Below are 13,511 nucleotides of genomic sequence, written 5' to 3'. Positions count from 1 at the left end.
CGAATCCGGTGTTTGTGCAGTGAATGTTAATTTCCAAAAGTGTCTGTCTGTCGTAACTGTAGTTCGCAAGAGTTATTTGCGCAAGAAAACTGGAGATAGCTAAGTACAGAAGTATAACATCACTAAAACTGGTAAGACGCTGAGCCTCGCAGTGTGATCGCGACGCCATCTTGGTCCTGGGAGACCAAGGACCATTTCCTATGGAAATCAAGGTCCCAGAATCTGGAGGAAGAGAGGAGAGGCACAGAATCCACGTTGCTCGAGGTACCCTGTAAAATTTCCACAGTCAGTGGCGGTTTGGGGTCCCATGTCATCTGCTGGTGTGGGTCCACTTTATTTTCTGAGGTCCAAGGTTAACGCAGCTGCCTACCAGGGAGATTTAGATTATTTTATGCTTCCAAGCGAGGTGGGTAAGTGCAGTGTGTAGTGCTGTTGAGAGCGAAGACACCCGCAAGTTCCACAGCACAAGCTCTTAGCACACGGCCAGGTACACCATCAGGGCCAGCTGCCTTCCGTGCATTCACTCTGTTCAGCAATCGACTGACGTCCGAAGTGGAAAGTACAAGTGGGTTGTCGTCGGTGGAGGATTGCTTATTGAAGACATCAATATCATCTGGTCGAAACAAGCGTAGAAGTTGTTCAGCTCATCAGGGAGTGAAGCACTGTTGGTAGATGGAACAAAGCTAGTTGGTTTATAGTCAGTCAGGGCGTGTATTCCCTGCCACATACGCCGAGGGTCAGAGGAGGTAAAGTGCTCCTCAATCCGGCGTTTGTAGCAGTGCTTGGCTATAGCTATTAGTCTCTTCATATTGCCAGGAACTCCAGTGGGCAGTACAAAGGGCGCTCGTACGCTGAGCGCTTGTTGATGTGTTTCGGAACAGAGTTAGTGTAGGTGTCCAAGTGGATGTCTGAGCCTGTGGTGGCTCGGGCAGCATACTCACTCCAGTCGGTGTGCTGGAACTGTTGCTGAAGGAAGGAGTCAGCCCCACCCATCCAGATCTTTACAGTTCTGGTTGAAGGCTTAATCCTCTGCATGACTGCAGTGTATTTGGGAAGCAGGAAAGTACAAGTGGGTTGTCGTCGGTGGAGGATCGTTTATTGAATATATCAATATCATCTGGTCGAAACGAGCGTAGAAGTTGTTCAGCTCATCAGGGAGTGAAGCACTGTTGGTAGATGGAACAAAGCTAGTTGGTTTATAGTCAGTCAGGGCGTGTATTCCCTGCCACATACGCCGAGGGTCAGAGGAGGTAAAGTGCTCCTCAATCCGGCGTTTGTAGCAGTGCTTGGCTATAGCTATTAGTCTCTTCATATTGCCAGGAACTCCAGTGGGCGGTACAAAGGACGCTCGTACCCTGAGCGCTTAAATGCTGAGGAATGTCATGCCAAGAAATCTCGGACCACCAGTCTTGTTTTTTGCCCTTCTTTTGTACGCATTAGGTTTTTCCATTTATGTGCATCTGCTTTTCTTTTTTCTGTGAATCAGGACCGGCGTTTGTAGCAGTGCTTGGCTATAGCTATTCCTCCCCTCAGGTTAGCTCTGGCCAAGCTGTATGCTTCCAGGCATCCTGATCTGAAGGCAGCATCTCTGGCTTTGAGCAGAGTGCGAACCTCTCTGTTCATCCAGGGCTTCTGATTAGGGAATGTTATATGTTATGGCAAACTTAAAATTAATGATTAAGTATCACCAGGAAGGAAGATCGATGCTCAAAGAATTCTTTGAGGAGAAGAGAGGAATAAGACAGACAGTCAAAGATTGCGTGAATCCGGTGTTTGTGGAGTGAATGTTAATTTCCAAAAGTGTCTGTCTGTCGTAGCTGTAGTTCACAAGAGTTATTTGCGCAAGAAAACTGGAGATAGCTAAGTACAGAAGTATAGTGTTTCAGAACAGAGTTAGTGTAGGTGTCCAAGTGGATGTCTGAGCCTGTGGTGGCTCGGGCAGCATACTCACTCCAGTCGGTGTGCTGGAACTGTTGCTGAAGGAAGGAGTCAGCCCCACCCATCCAGATCTTTACAGTTCTGGTTGAAGGCTTAATCCTCTGCATGACTGCAGTGTATTTGGGAAGCAGGAAAGTACAAGTGGGTTGTCGTCGGTGGAGGATCGTTTATTGAATATATCAATATCATCTGGTCGAAACGAGCGTAGAAGTTGTTCAGCTCATCAGGGAGTGAAGCACTGTTGGTAGATGGAACAAAGCTAGTTGGTTTATAGTCAGTCAGGGCGTGTATTCCCTGCCACATACGCCGAGGGTCAGAGGAGGTAAAGTGCTCCTCAATCCGGCGTTTGTAGCAGTGCTTGGCTATAGCTATTAGTCTCTTCATATTGCCAGGAACTCCAGTGGGCGGTACAAAGGACGCTCGTACCCTGAGCGCTTAAATGCTGAGGAATGTCATGCCAAGAAATCTCGGACCACCAGTCTTGTTTTTTGCCCTTCTTTTGTACGCATTAGGTTTTTCCATTTATGTGCATCTGCTTTTCTTTTTTCTGTGAATCAGGACCGGCGTTTGTAGCAGTGCTTGGCTATAGCTATTCCTCCCCTCAGGTTAGCTCTGGCCAAGCTGTATGCTTGCAGACATCCTGATCTGAAGGCAGCATCTCTGGCTTTGAGCAGAGTGCGAACCTCTCTGTTCATCCAGGGCTTCTGATTAGGGAATGTTATATGTTATGGCAAACTTAAAATTAATGATTAAGTATCACCAGGAAGGAAGATCGATGCTCAAAGAATTCTTTGAGGAGAAGAGAGGAATAAGACAGACAGTCAAAGATTGCGTGAATCCGGTGTTTGTGGAGTGAATGTTAATTTCCAAAAGTGTCTGTCTGTCGTAGCTGTAGTTCACAAGAGTTATTTGCGCAAGAAAACTGGAGATAGCTAAGTACAGAAGTATAACATCACTAAAACTGGTAAGACGCTGAGCCTCGCAGTGTGATCGCGACGCCATCTTGGTCCTGGGAGACCAAGGACCATTTCCTATGGAAATCAAGGTCCCAGAATCTGGAGGAAGAGAGGAGAGGCACGGAATCCACATTGCTCGAGGTACCCTGAAAAGTTTCCACAGTCAGTGGCGGTTTGGGGTCCCATGTCATCTGATGGTGTGGGTCCACTGTATTTTCTGAGGTCCAAGGTCAACGCAGCCGCCTACCAGGGAGATTTAGATTACTTTATGCTTCCAAGCGAGGTGGGTTAGTGCAGTGTGTAGTGCTGTTGAGATAGCGTCCTTGGTGGATCTGTTGCTACGATAAGCAAACTGGTGTGGGTCCAGCGTAGCAGGCAGGCAGGATTTCAAGTGAGAAAAACTAGTCTTTTAAAGCACTTGGAAATTATTGGGGTGAGTGCTACAGGTCGAAAGTCATTAAAGTCTGAAGCAGTAGAATGCTCAGGCACAGGCACAATAATGGCTGACTTAAAGATAGATGGTACAACTGCCTGGGCAAGCGAAACATTAAAGATGTGAGCGAAGACACCCGCAAGTTCCACAGCACAAGCTCTTAGCACACGGCCAGGTACACCATCAGGGCCAGCTGCCTTCCGTGCATTCACTCTGCTCAGCATGCGACTGACGTCCGAAGTGGAAAGTACAAGTGGGTTGTCGTGGGTGGAGGATCGCTTATGGAAGATATCAATATCATCTGGTCGAAATGAGCGTAAAACTTGTTCAGCTCATCAGGGAGTGAAGCACTGTTGGTAGATGGAACAAAGCTAGTTGGTTTATAGTCAGTCAGGGCGTGTATTCCCTGCCACATACGCCAAGGGTCAGAGGAGGTAAAGTGCTTCTCAATCCGGCGTTTGTAGCAGTGCTTGGCTATAGCTATTAGTCTCTTTATATTGCCAGGAACTCCAGTGGGCGGTACAAAGGACGCTCGTACCCTGAGCGCTTAAATGCTGAGGAATGTCATGCCAAGAAATCTCGGACCACCAGTCTTGTTTTTTGCCCTTCTTTTGTACACATTAGGTTTTTCCATTTATGTGCATCTGCTTTTCTTTTTTCTGTGAATCAGGACCGGCGTTTGTAGCAGTGCTTGGCTATAGCTATTCCTCCCCTCAGGTTAGCTCTGGCCAAGCTGTATGCTTCCAGGCATCCTGATCTGAAGGCAGCATCTCTGGCTTTGAGCAGAGTGCGAACCTCTCTGTTCATCCAGGGCTTCTGATTAGGGAATGTTATATGTTATGGCAAACTTAAAATTAATGATTAAGTATCACCAGGAAGGAAGATCGATGCTCAAAGAATTCTTTGAGGAGAAGAGAGGAATAAGACAGACAGTCAAAGATTGCGTGAATCCGGTGTTTGTGCAGTGAATGTTAATTTCCAAAAGTGTCTGTCTGTCGTAGCTATAGTTCGCAAGAGTTATTTGTGCAAGAAAACTGGAGATAGCTAAGTACAGAAGTATAACATCACTAAAACTGGTAAGACGCTGAGCCTCGCAGTGTGATCGCGACGCCATCTTGGTCCTGGGAGACCAAGGACCATTTCCTATGGAAATCAAGGTCCCAGAATCTGGAGGAAGAGAGGAGAGGCACGGAATCCACATTGCTCGAGGTACCCTGAAAAGTTTCCACAGTCAGTGGCGGTTTGGGGTCCCATGTCATCTGATGGTGTGGGTCCACTGTATTTTCTGAGGTCCAAGGTCAACGCAGCTGCCTACCAGGGAGATTTAGATTACTTTATGCTTCCAAGCGAGGTGGGTTAGTGCAGTGTGTAGTGCTGTTGAGATAGCGTCCTCGGTGGATCTGTTGCTACGATAAGCAAACTGGTGTGGGTCCAGCGTAGCAGGCAGGCAGGATTTCAAGTGAGAAAGAACTAGTCTTTTAAAGCACTTGGAAATTATTGGGGTGAGTGCTACAGGTCGAAAGTCATTAAAGTCTGAAGCAGTAGAATGCTCAGGCACAGGCACAATAACGGCTGACTTAAAGATAGATGGTACAGCTGCCTGGGCAAGCGAAACATTAAAGATGTGAGCGAAGACACCCGCAAGTTCCACAGCACAAGCTCTTAGCACATGGCCAGGTACACCATCAGGGCCAGCTGCCTTCCGTGCATTCACTCTGCTCAGCAATCGACTGACGTCCGAAGTGGAAAGTACAAGTGGGTTGTCGTCGGTGGAGGATCGTTTATTGAATATATCAATATCATCTGGTCGAAACGAGCGTAGAAGTTGTTCAGCTCATCAGGGAGTGAAGCACTGTTGATAGATGGAACAAAGCTAGTTGGTTTATAGTCAGTCAGGGCGTGTATTCCCTGCCACATACGCCGAGGGTCAGAGGAGGTAAAGTGCTCCTCAATCCGGCGTTTGTAGCAGTGCTTGGCTATAGCTATTAGTCTCTTCATATTGCCAGGAACTCCAGTGGGCGGTACAAAGGACTCTTGTACCCTGAGCGCTTGTTGATGTGTTTCAGAACAGAGTTAGTGTAGGTGTCCAAGTGGATGTGTGAGCCTGTGGTGGCTCGGGCAGCATACTCACTCCAGTCGGTGTGCTGGAACTGTTGCTGAAGGAAGGAGTCAGCCCCATCCATCCAGATCTTTACAGTTCTGGTTGAAGGCTTAATCCTCTGCATGACTGCAGTGTATTTGGGAAGCAGGAACAAAGAAAGATGATCGGAAGGTCCAAGATGGGGGAGGGGTGTTGTTTTGAAGCTGGTTAAAGTCGAACCGATGCTGAATTCGGTGTTTGTGCGGTGAATGTTAATTTCCAAAAGTGTCTGTCTGTCGTAACTGTAGTTCGCAAGAGTTATTTGCGCAAGAAAACTGGAGATAGCTAAGTACAGAAGTATAACATCACTAAAACTGGTAAGACGCTGAGCCTCGCAGTGTGATCGCGACGCCATCTTGGTCCTGGGAGACCAAGGACCATTTCCTATGGAAATCAAGGTCCCAGAATCTGGAGGAAGAGAGGAGAGGCACAGAATCCACGTTGCTCGAGGTACCCTGTAAAATTTCCACAGTCAGTGGCGGTTTGGGGTCCCATGTCATCTGCTGGTGTGGGTCCACTTTATTTTCTGAGGTCCAAGGTTAACGCAGCTGCCTACCAGGGAGATTTAGATTATTTTATGCTTCCAAGCGTGGTGGGTAAGTGCAGTGTGTAGTGCTGTTGAGAGCGAAGACACCCGCAAGTTCCACAGCACAAGCTCTTAGCACACGGCCAGGTACACCATCAGGGCCAGCTGCCTTCCGTGCATTCACTCTGCTCAGCAATCGACTTACGTCCGAAGTGGAAAGTACAAGTGGGTTGTCGTCGGTGGAGGATCGTTTATTGAATATATCAATATCATCTGGTCGAAACGAGCGTAGAAGTTGTTCAGCTCATCAGGGAGTGAAGCACTGTTGGTAGATGGAACAAAGCTAGTTGGTTTATAGTCAGTCAGGGCGTGTATTCCCTGCCACATACGCCGAGGGTCAGAGGAGGTAAAGTGCTCCTCAATCCGGCGTTTGTAGCAGTGCTTGGCTATAGCTATTAGTCTCTTCATATTGCCAGGAACTCCAGTGGGCGGTACAAAGGACTCTTGTACCCTGAGCGCTTGTTGATGTGTTTCAGAACAGAGTTAGTGTAGGTGTCCAAGTGGATGTGTGAGCCTGTGGTGGCTCGGGCAGCATACTCACTCCAGTCGGTGTGCTGGAACTGTTGCTGAACTGTTGCCGGCTACTGGCATGGAGGGCGGGCACCCACTACGGCCAGGTGACCGTTAATGATCCTTTCGCAGGTTCCCCTACGAAAACCTTGTTACGACTTTTACTCCCTCTAGATGCCCAGGTTCGATCAACTTCCCACCTCAACGAGGCAACCCCCCGGTAAAGGGGCACCTCGGGGACGTTCCGAGGACCTCACCAGGCCATCCAATCGGTAGTAGCGACGGGCGGTGTGTACAAAGGGCAGGGACTTAATCGACGCGGGCTGGTGACCCGCGACTACTTGGAATACCTCGTTCAAGGGGAAAAGTTACAATCCCCTATCCCCAGCGGGGAAGGCGTTCATAGGATTGCCCAGGCCTTTCGGCATAGGATGGATGCACACGCTGAACCAGCCAGTGTAACTCACGTGCGGCCCAGGGCGCCTAAGGGCATCACAGACCTGTTATTGCCCCGAATCTCATATGGCTTTGCCTCGCCCCGGATCGCTCTAAGAATTTCGGCCACCGACCGCTGACCCCTCGGGCCGCCTGCCCCCACAGGGACCCAGGGAGGGCCATGTAACTTTTTAAGGCACAGGGTCTCGTCCGTTATCGGATTTAACCAGACAAATCGCTCCACGAACTACCAACGGCCATGCACCACCACCCACAGAATCAAGAAAGAGCCATCAATCTGTCAATCCTTACCGTGTCCGGGCCGGGTGAGTTTCCCCGTGTTGAGTCAAATTAAGCCGCAAGTTCCACTCCTTGTGGTTCCCTTCCGTCAATTCCTTTAAGTTTCAGCTTTGCAACCATACTCCCCCCAGAGCCCCCCAGAGGGTCGGCATAGTTTACGGTCGGAACTACGATGGTACCTGATCGTCTTCGCTCCCCAGACTTTCGTTCTTGATTAATGAAAACATTCTTGGCAAATGCCTTCGCTTTCGTCCGTCCCACACCGGTCAACGAATTTCACCTCTGTCGGTGTGGTACGAATGCCCCCGGCCGTCCCTCTAAATCATTGTCCTCGGTCCTTAAAACCCACGAAATAGGACCGTGAAAGCCCCTGAGCCCCACTCCGGAACGACCAGCCGTACCGAAAGAGAGACCCCGACGCCCTGCGGAGGGCCCTATTCCATTATTCCTAGCTCAGTCAGTCATGGCACGTGTCGGCCTGCTTTGAGCACTCTGCTTTGTTCAAAGTAAACGGGCTTCTCCACGGCCGGCGAGCAGAGGACACCGGTGGTAGGGACCAGGTCTCACAACTGCAGCAATCTCAGCATACGCTATTGGAGCTGGAATTACCGCGGCTGCTGGCACCAGACTTGCCCTCCAATGGGTTCTCACTCACGGATGTAGATTATGCTCCACAGGATCATAGGACCCGCATCAATATTTTTCGTCACTACCTCCCCGTGTCGGGAATGGGTAATTTGCGCGCCTGCTGCCTTCCTTGGATGTGGTAGTCGTTTCTCAGGCTCCCTCTCCGGAATCGAACCCAGATTCCCCGTTACCCGTGGTCACCACGGTAGGCCCGTAGCCTACCATCGCCGACCCCCAGAACCCTTCCAACGCTTCGTTTGCATGTTTTAGCTCTGGAATTACCACAGTTATACCAAGTAACGTGTGGAGCGATCAAAGGAACCATAACTGATTTAATGAGCCATTCGCAGTTTCACTGTACTAAACCGTGTGTACTTAGACTTGCATGGCTTAATCTTTGAGACAAGCATATGATACTGGCAGGATCACCCAGACCGATCCCCCTGGATCTCAAACCCTGGCTGAGGAAAGAGAGGGGGCGCATGGTGACAGTGAGAATAATCTCAAGGGAAACCAGCGAAGAGGATCGAATGCGACCCCGCTGTGGGGGTCTGCAATCGGCTCCGCAACTTGGAAAACGTATGATTCTCACCTGGACGGTGCAGGCTAGGGGATGGGTCCTTCCCTCAAACGGATCCCGACTCTAAGGCACCACCGGCGCGGACGTTGAACGGACCTACTGTTGGATCGACCGACCGACTAAGTCCCCCTCGGAACAATTCTGGACAAGCGGACGCCTCTTACGGGCATCCACGAGCCATGGAGGCTGGGAGCACAAGGCGGGTAGGATCGTTCGGCGACGGTATTTCGGCTTAGAAGCCTGCCCCTGGTGCTCCGCGTACACCGAGCTCAAACGGTCGTAAAGGACGGCCGTTAAGGGAAGAGAATGGAAGAGAATCCTGGCCCCCTTAAAGAGCGAGGAGGTCGGCATAGGTTTACGGTTTGCCCCCGGAGCCTACAGAAGTCTGCGTTTAAGAAGACTAAGGGTCGATCCGTAGGCTGACCCTGCGAACTTCCAGCCGCGGTCTGTGGAAGACCGATCCGTGTCACCTCTAATGCGCTCTTTGCCTCCGACCGTTTCAAGTGGTGCAAGATGGTCAGTGGCCTATAGACCCACAAGCCGTCCCAATACCACCGTGATACGAGATCCGGGGTTGGGACTCGACCTTAAAGGTACCCGGTCGAGGCGGACCGAGTGGAAACCACTCGGATTTATGACAGTGACCCCACTGACAGGCCCCACGGACCTTGGGGACCACTCCCCATCGCTCTGCCCGGCACCTGGGTTGGAAACCGGGACTAATTTCGTCAGTAATACGCTATCGTCTCAATGATCTTACTGGTCCATAAGCCCGGACGGGTGACATCGAACGCGACCGAGAAAGAGAAATGCCCCATAATTTTTTACCACTTAGTGTTTTTTTGGGTGAAAAATGTGACCTCCTCAGATCTTCTTCAAACCCACACCGTGTGTCAGGGAGGTCCTGACGAAGAGAGTGGTGTGGTAATTTTTGCCCTACCACATCCCAAAGCTGAGATATAGGGACATGTTGTGCTGCATAAAATTTATAACTGTAAATTTCATGATGGGATTCCTACTTCCAGTGAAGCTAGGTAAACACATGAGTAGAAGGGTGCGATCAGAAAAGCCTAGTCAGTCCAATATATCCTACATTGCATCTGTATTTTGCTTTATTGGACGTATAACAAGCTCATAAATTTATTTCCATCCATCCATCCATTATCTGTAACCGCTTATCCAATTTAGGGTCGCGGGGGGTCCAGAGCCTACCTGGAATCATCGGCCGCAAGGCGGGAATACACCCTGGAGGGGACGCCAGTCCTTCACAGGGCAACACAGACACACACACATTCACTCACACACTCACACCTACGGACACTTTCGAGTCGCCAATCCACCTGCAACGTGTGTTTTTTGGACTGTGGGAGGAAACCGGAGCATCCGGAGGAAACCCACGTGGACACGGGGAGAACACACCAACAGTCACCTGGAGCGGGAATCGAACACCAATAAACCTATTGAGAGAAAATCCCAGTAACGTTAGTCCTCATATCTCAGCTTTGGGATGAGATAAGCTGAAAATAATCACACCCCTGTGTAAGTCAGGACCTGCTTAATCAACATCGTGAGTTTGAAAGAAATCTGAGATGGTCAAAAATTTAGTCTAAATAAACTTCCAGTTGCTATGGGGATCAGCTTACTAGTATTGCTGTCTTCACACTGCTCACGTAGGGCTCAACGTAGCCATAGGTCAGTGCTTCGCTCACTATGTTATGAATAATTCAGATGACTACGTTCACAAAGGATTTATGTTGCGTGTCAGCTACAGTGTGTGATGTAAATCCTATCATGAATATGTAAGTAGGCCCGTATGGATTAGTTAAATGCTTTTTTAACTACAGTAACTGAAAAATATCACTGGTGAACGAGACAAAATACATATTCAAATATAACTGATATCACAACAAAAATATAGAATTAGAAACCATACATAAAAACCCAACCAAAGTGTAGTGTAGCGAAACTGGTGGACTCTCTCTTTGTGTGGGGACTAAAACTTGTTTACAGACTCACATTTTTAGTTATACAAATACACGCGTTTTTTTGTGTGTACGATTGTTTACATGTGTAAGGAAGAGACGTTATAAAAAAATAACTAAATACTCTATAAAGGACTTAAATCCAGGATAATAAGTCTGAATTAATGAAGACACGGCCCCTGTGCATAACTCGTGCAGGAGCTGGCAACGCCAGCCATGGAGCTTTCCCATTGGAGCCAGTTTGTAACGGTCTCTTTTAAATATCATTTCATTAGAATACAACATTTTACATGTGTTTAATGAATATATTTTTTGTTAAATATTGGTTTTAATCATAACATAAATGTGTCGCTTTGTCAGTTAGCAAAGTTACATCAGCCAGTAATGTTAAGCTACAACCTGGTCTCACACCAACTCGTGATATAGTAGTCTGCAATACGTGACATATCGCATATTTTCAGCATGAATTGCAGTCTCCTATATATGTGACTATATCATGAGTAGGTGTGAGACCGGGTTGTAAGCTATCACTACCTCAGGATGTAAAGGTCTTCCATGTGTCTTAGCAAATTGCAAATAATTTAAATTAAATTTTTGAGCTTGTTATATGTCCAATAAAGCAAAATACAGATGCAATGTAGGATATATTGGACTGACTAGGCTTTTCTGATCGCACCCTTCTACTCATGTGTTTACCTAGCTTCACTGGAAGTAGGAATCCCATCATGAAATATACAGTTATACATTTTATGCAACACAACGTGTCCCTATATCTCAGCACTGGGATGTGGTAGGGCAAAAATTACCGCATCACTCTCTTCGTCAGGCCCTCCCTGACACACGGTGTGGGTTTGAAGAAGATATGAGGAGGTCACATTTTTCTCCCAAAAAAACACTAAGGGGTACCCCTTTGTGTTTTTTTAGACTAAATTTTTGACCGTCTCAGATTGTTTCCAAACTCACGATTAAGCAGGTCCTGACTTACACAGGGGTGTGATTATTTTCAGCTTATCTCATCCCAAAGCTGAGATATGAGGACTTACGTTACTGGGATTTTCTCTCAATAGGTTCATTGTTGTTGAATTTATTGGAATTAAATTTATGAGCTTGTTATACGTCCAATAAAGCAAAATACAGATGCAATGTAGGATATATTGGACTGACTAGGCTTTTCTGATCGCACCCTTCTACTCATGTGTTTACCTGGTTTCATTGGAAGTAGGAATCCCATCATGAAATTTACAGTTATACATTTTATGCAGCACAACATGTCCCTTTATCTCAGCTTTGGGATGTGGTGGGCAAAAATTACCACACCACTGTCTTCGTCAGGACCTCCCTGACACACGGTGTGGGTTTGAAGAAGATCTGAGGAGGTCACATTTTTCACCCAAAAAAACACTAAGGGGTACCCCTTTGTGTTTTTTTAAGCTAAATTTTTGACCGTCTCAGATTTCTTCCAAACTCACGATGTTGATTAAGCAGGTCCTGACTTACACAGGGGTGTGATTATTTTCAGCCTATATCATCCCAAAGCTGACATATGAGCACTTACGTAACTGGGATTTTCTCTCAATAGGTTTATTGTTGTTGAATATATTGGAATTAAATTTATAAGCTCACACAACACACTCAGAGAGAGTGCAGCAACCACAAAACACTCAGAGACAGAGCGCAGCTCCCACAACACACTCAGAGACAGAGCGCAGGTCCCACAAAACACTCAGAGACAGAGCGCAGCTCCCACAACACACTCAGAGACAGAGCGCAGGTCCCACAAAACACTCAGAGAGAGCGCGCAGATCGCACAAAACACTCAGAGAGAGCGCGCAGTTTGCACAAAACACTCAGAGAGCGCGCAGTTTGCAAAAAAGACTCAGAGAGAGCAAGCAGTTTGCAAAAAAGATTCAGAAAGAGCGCGCGCAGTTCGCACAAAACACTCAGAGAGAGCGCGCAGCACGCACAGAATACTCATAGAGAGTGTGCAGTTCGCACAAAACACTCAGAGAGAGCGCGCAGCACGCACAGAATACTCATAGAGAGTGTGCAGTTCGCACAAAACACTCAGAGAGAGCGCGCAGCACGCACAGAATGCTCAGAGAGAGCGCGCAGCGCGCACAAAACACTCAGAGAGAGAGCGCAGTTCGCACAAAAGACTCAGAGAAAGCGTGCAGCACGCACAAAACACTTAGTGAGAGCGCGCAGTTTGCACAAAAGACTCAGAGAAAGCACGCAGCATGCACAAAACACTCAGAGAGAGTGCGCAGCGCGCACAAAACACTCAGCGAGAGAGCGCAGTTCGCACAAAACACTTAGAGAGAGCGCGCAGCACGCACAGAATGCTCAGAGAGAGCGTGCAGTTCGCACAAAACACTCAGAGAAAGCGCGCAGTTCGCACAGAATGCTCAGAGAGCGAGCAGCTCGCACAAAACACTCAGAGAGAGCGAGCAGCTCGCACAAAACACTCAGAGAGAGCAAGCAGCTCGCACAAAACACTCAGAGAGAGAGAGCAGCTCCCACAACACACTCAGAGAGAGCGAGCAGCTCCCACAACACACTCAGAGAGAGAGAGCAGCTCGCACAAAACACTGAGAGAGGGCGAGCAGCACGCACAAAACACTCAGAGAGAGCATGCAGCTCGCAAAAAAAACCTCAGAAATACCGAGCAGCTCGCACAAAACACTCAGAGAGAGCGCGCAGCTCACACTAAACACTCAGAGAAAGCACGCAGTTCGCACAAAACACTCAGAGAGAGTGCGCAGTTTGCACAAAAGACTCAGGGAGAGCACGCATTTTGCACAAAAGACTCAGAGAGAGCACGCAGCACGCACAAAACATTCAGAGAAAGCACGCAGCACGCACAAAAAAAAAGTGAGAGCGAGCAGCACAAAACACTCAGAGAAAGCGCGCAGTTTTCACAAAACACTCAGAGAAAGCGCGCAGAACGCACAAAATACTTAGAGAGAACGCGGAGCACGCACAAAACACACAGATAAAGCGCGGAGTTTGCACAAAACACTCAGA

This window comes from Hoplias malabaricus, chromosome Y, assembly GCF_029633855.1.
Source record: "Hoplias malabaricus isolate fHopMal1 chromosome Y, fHopMal1.hap1, whole genome shotgun sequence".
Taxonomy (NCBI): Eukaryota; Metazoa; Chordata; class Actinopteri; order Characiformes; family Erythrinidae; genus Hoplias; species Hoplias malabaricus.
This window is presented reverse-complemented; position numbering follows the sequence as displayed.